The sequence below is a fragment of the Triticum dicoccoides genome, chromosome 1A (assembly GCF_002162155.2).
Source record: "Triticum dicoccoides isolate Atlit2015 ecotype Zavitan chromosome 1A, WEW_v2.0, whole genome shotgun sequence".
Taxonomy (NCBI): domain Eukaryota; kingdom Viridiplantae; phylum Streptophyta; class Magnoliopsida; order Poales; family Poaceae; genus Triticum; species Triticum dicoccoides.
Window position 1 is genome coordinate 37,676,275 of NC_041380.1, and position 5,867 is coordinate 37,682,141.

Sequence of the window (5,867 nt, forward strand, 5' to 3'; positions counted from 1 at the left end):
CTTTGACTCGGTTCGCACCGGCGGTGCAAGCTGGATATTCAGATATGCGCGATCTCTATCCTGTGAGATCTGCTCTGCCGGACGTGATGGTTTGGCGTGATGTAGGAGGCATCACCCCACCTCGCGGTCCCCGCAGGCCACCGTTTGTTGGTCCAAGACCTCATCCTAGCCCCTATGGTCCACAAGCTCCGCGAGATCGTCTGTTTCCGGATGATCATGTTGAGCTTCCAGGCTATGGAGGTGACTTCTACGAGGACTACTACGGATCGGTCTGAGTTAGTGGTAGTATCACTAGTTCGCACTAGCTGTGTCGTCTATCGTCCCGCGTGACTCGTGGGATATGACCTAGCTTGTACTCCTTCCGGAGGTGTAGAAAAATAATGTATAGGAGCTTGGGATGCCTCCGATGAGATGTAATCCTCTTTTCACCGTAATAGTACTTTGTTTGGTCTTGTACTAAACCCTGTATGGTGTGTATGATGATGGAATAAAGAAGCAGTTTCTGTATCTACCATGTCATACGGATGATCATCTTGCATTTCGAGTTATCCCTTACATTTTGTATCCTATGTCGGAATTTATCATCCTGACTAAATCATTGTCTTGTTTACCTAGGATGGTCAATACGCGCACTAACCCTGCTCCTCAAGAGCAGGCCGAAGGCAGTGAAGTCAGGGATGCAAATCTGCCTCATCCTCCTTCACTAGCCGAGGTTATGATGTAAGCTGAGAGAAACAAGCGGGAGACCAAGCGTTTGTTGGAGCGTATTGAACAGAATACAGCACACCATCAGAGGACTAACATGGTGTCACTCAGTGATTTTATCAAATTGCATCCACCCACGTTCCACCACTCCGTCGAGCCTCTCGACGCTGATGACTGGCTTCGCAGTATCTCTCACAAACTGCGTTCCGCGCTGGTAGCGGAGGCTGACAAGGTCACCTTTGCTGCATATCATCTTGAAGGCCCCGCCAGTCTATGGTGGGAGAATTATGGAGCTATGCGCCCAGCGGGCCATGTCACTACTTGGGCTGAGTTCAGCGAGGCTTTCCGTGAACATCACATTCCGGAGGGTCTCATGGACCGTAAACGTGAAGAATTTTGCAATTTCACCCAAGGCCGACTTTCTGTGGATGCCTATAGCAGGGAGTTTGGTAATCTCGCCCGATATGCAACTGAGGAAGTGTCTACTGACGCCAAGAAGCAAGCAAGGTTCCGTAAGGGACTTAGTCCTGAGCTTCGCCGCGACCTCCGTCTGCATGAGTGCACATCTTTTCAGAAACTTGTCAACAAAGCCATCAGTGCTGAAACTGGTCAGACTGACTATGACGCAACACGCAAGCATGGCCGTGATATGGGTTCCTCATCCGGTGCTGGTCCTCAGAAGCGCCGCGTGTGGGTGCCCAACACCGCCCTGCCACCCAGGTTCACACCGAGGCCATCTTTCCAGGCGCCTCGCCCCGTTCAACAATCTGCACCGGCCAAGCCCTATGGGGGTCCAATCAATAATGCTCCTCCACGTACCAGTTCCGTGACTTGCTTCAAATGTGGGGAATCTGGTCACTATAGGCGTGAGTGTCCCCAGACCAACCCCAACCAATCTGCTAAAGCTGTTGGCCGTGGCAAGCCGACAGGAAAAATATTCCACGCCAAGCCGGTCACCGCTTCACGTGGCCATGTTAACTGTATCTCTGCCGAAGAAGCTCAAGAGGATCCCAACGTCGTTCTCGGTACGCTTCTTGTTAATTGCCACCCGGCATCTGTTCTTTTTGATACAGGAGCCTCTCATTCTTTTATATCTGAAAATTATGCTCGTTTGCATAACGTTGCATTCTGTGACTTGCCATCCACTATGGAAATTTCTACCCCTGGTTCTAGATGGCAGACCTCTAGGGTAAGTCATGGAAATGAAATCCAAGTCGACAGACTTGTTTTCCTTGCGTCTTTGATAGCCCTTAAATCTTCAGATATTAATATCATTCTGGGTATGGACTGGATGTCAGCTCATCATGCCCAAATTGATTGCTTCTCTAGGACTGTTCAATTCACCCATCCTTCGGGGAAGATAGTCAATGTCTTGACCCGAATAGCCAAGCGACAAATATATTCTCTTAACGCCAGCCCTTTGCCAGACCTTGAGGACGTGCCGGTAGTCTGTGACTTCCCGGATGTCTTCCCAGAGGAATTGCCAGGTGTTCCACCTGACAGGGATGTTGAGTTCGTAATCGACCTCATCCCCGGAACCGTTCCGATTGCTAGAAGACCTTATAAGATGGCACCACTAGAACTGGCCGAGCTTAAGAAACAACTCGATGAGTCCTTGAAAAAGGGTTTCATCCGACCTAGCTCATCTCCGTGGGCTTGCCCCGTCCTATTCGTCAAGAAGAAGGATGGTACGGACCGGATGGTTGTAGATTACCGACCTGTCAATTTGGTCACAATCAAGAACAAATATCCACTTCCCAGGATCAACGACCTGTACGATCAGCTCACTGGATCCTCAGTCTTCTCCAAGATGGATTTGAGGTTGGGCTACCATCAAATCAAAATCAGAAACGGGGACATTCCTAAAACGGCCTTTGTTACTTGTTATGGCCAATACGAGTACACCGTCATGTCCTTCGGTTCAACCAATGCTCCAGCCACCTTTTCTCGGTTAATGAACTCAATCTTCATGGAGTATTTGGATAAATTCGTCGTGGTTTACCTCGATGATATACTCATCTACTCCAAGAACGAGGAAGAACATGCCGAACATCTAAGGCTAGTGTTGAAGAAACTTCGAGAGCATCGCCTTTATGCCAAATTTTCGAAATGTGAATTCTGGTTGTCAGAAGTGACCTATCTGGGTCATGTAATATCTGGTAAAGGTATTGCTGTTAACCCTGAGCGAGTTCAAGCCGTCCTTAATTGGACTCCACCTGAATCGGTCAAGCAAGTTCGGAGTTTTCTAGGCTTAGCGAGCTATTGTCGTCGCTTTGTCGAGAACTTCTCCAAGGTTGCCAAACCTCTAACCGAACTCCTCAAGAAAGATAAGAAGTTCGAATGGACTCCACAATGTGAGCACAGCTTTCAGGAACTGAAAAGACGCCTGACCTCTGCTCCCGTGCTGGTACCGCCAGACTTCTCCAAGGACTTCGTTATCTACTGCGACGCCTCGCGACAAGGACTAGGTTGCATTCTTATGCAAGATCAACACGTAATTGCTTACGCTTCACGGCAATTGCACCCACATGAGGAGAATTATCCTACTCATGATCTAGAGCTTGCAGCCGTAGTCTATGCACTTAAGACCTGGCGACATTACCTCCTCGGTAATCGTTGCGAAATATTCACTGATCACCAAAGTCTGAAGTACATTTTCACCCAACCGGATCTGAATCTCAGGCAAAGACGTTGGGTTGAATTGATCACAGACTTCGACTTAGGAATAACCTACACCCCAGGGAAAGCAAACGTCATGGCTGATGCGCTAAGTCGTAAATCTTATTGTAACAACCTGATGTTACAACAAAGTCAACCGCTTCTCCATGAGGAATTTCGGAAACTTAACCTTCACATTGTACCTCAAGGTTTTCTTTCCACCTTGGTGGCAAAACCTACCCTTACGGATCAAATTATCAAAGCACAGAAGGTAGATCCGGGAACCTCCCGCATCAAGAGGAACATTCAGAAAGGAATTGCGAATTGTTTCTCCATTAATGATCAAGGAGTCGTATACTTCGGGAATCGACTAGTGGTTCCCAAAGTGCGCAACCTAAGGCGATTAATCCTTAAGGAAGCTCATGAATCTCCTCTCACCATTCATCCCGGTAGCACTAAAATGTATCAGGACCTACGCCAGAGGTTCTGGTGGACTAGGATGAAGAGAGAAATTGCTCAGTATATTGCAAATTGCGACGTCTGTCGTCGTGTAAAAGCAGAGCATCAACGGCCTGCTGGCACCCTTCAACCCTTAGCTATTCCTGAATGGAAATGGGATAAAATTGGTATGGATTTCATTACCGGTTTTCCCAGGACCAAGAGAGGGAATAATGCTATTTTCGTCGTGGTCGATCGTCTTTCCAAAGTAGCTCATTTCCTACCTGTTCGTGAGAGTATAACCGCTAGCCAGCTGGCAGACTTATACATCTCCCGAATAGTGTCCCTCCATGGTGTTCCTTTGGAAATTAACTCGGATCGAGGAAGTCTTTTCACCTCTCGATTTTGGGAAAGCTTCCAAAATGCTATGGGAACCCGTCCCTCTTTTAGCACCGCTTTCCACCCTCAGTCAAGTGGTCAAGTGGAACGCGTCAACCAAATTCTAGAAGACATGCTTCGAGCCTCTGTTATCTCATTCGGAATGGATTGGGAGAAGTGCCTTCCATTTGCCGAATTCGCTTACAACAACAGCTATCGATCTAGCTTGGGTAAAGCCCCTTTTGAAGTTCTCTATGGACGACGGTGTCGAACACCCCTTAACTGGTCAGAGACCGGGGAAAGACAATTCTTTGGCCCGGACATGATTCAGGAAGCAGAAGAACAAGTTCGCATCGTTCGTGAAAAGTTGAAAACAGCCCAATCTCGTCAAAAGAGTCAATATGACCGAAAACATAAGGCTATGACTTTCGAGGTTGACGAGAAGGCTTATCTCCGGGTCACCCCTCTGAAGGGAACCCATCGTTTCGGTATCAAAGGCAAATTGGCTCCTCGTTACATTGGACCTTTTCGCATTCTTGCCAAACGAGGAGAAGTTGCCTACCAGTTGGAACTACCTCCGCACCTCTCCAGAGTTCACGATGTCTTCCACGTTTCTCAACTCAGGCGTTGCTTCTCGGATCCTATCCGTGGAGTGGACCACGAAACGCTTGATCTCCAAGATAATCTTACATATCGGGAGTACCCCATTCGTATCCTCGATCAAGCCGAACGTACCACGCGACGTCATAATATCAAGTTTCTCAAAGTTCAATGGTCGCACCATTCTGAGGATGAAGCAACTTGGGAAAGGGAGGATCGTCTTCGACTCGAGTATCCCGCCTTCTTTCCGGAGGAACCCAAATCTCGGGACGAGATTCTTTTGAGTGGGGGTGAGTTGTCACATCCTAGTTAGCCATGCATTAGAGTGTTGCATCATGTTTACTCTTTCATCAGAAACTTGAAATGGGGATCTGTGAAACCCTCAGAATCTTTTTGAAAATGACCCAAATAAAAATTTCTCCAAAAGGGTCCAAGAAAATGCTCATGTTGCTCTCTGAAAATATTGGACAGAGATAAAAATCAAACCAATATTTTTAAGAGCTCATAGGTATTTATCTTGGGCATTTGGAATTAATGCATAAATATTTGCATTGGAAATATATTAATTATATATATTAATACATGTCCAATTATTATGCCAACTATAAAGGAGCTCTGGAATAATATATATAGCTCCTGCAAAAATTGGCATAAGTTAAATAAATGATTTAATATTTTTTTTAAATCAAAACAAATGTCAGAAATTAGAAAACAGAAAATAATTAACAGGAGGAGCTTACCTGGGCTCCTCCACTGTGCGGCCCAGCCAGCTGGCCGGCCCAGCCAGCAGCCGGCCCAGCCCATCTCCCTCCTCTGTCGTCTTCGTCCCGACAGAGGGAGGGGAGTGTGGCCGGCGCGCGCGCGCGCCACCGCGCCACGCCACCTCTCTCCCTGCCTGCCTGCCCTCCCCTCCTCGCCTCGATGCCCTGGACGACGCCACGCCTCCCCCTGCTCTCTCTCACTCTCCCCCGGCTCTTCCTCCTCTCCCTCGCTCTCTCTCTCACACGGCCGAACACCACCATCGCCGCCGTTCGCCATAGCAGCCATCTCCGGCCACCCCTCGCTCCCCCGACTAGCTCAGAAGCTCC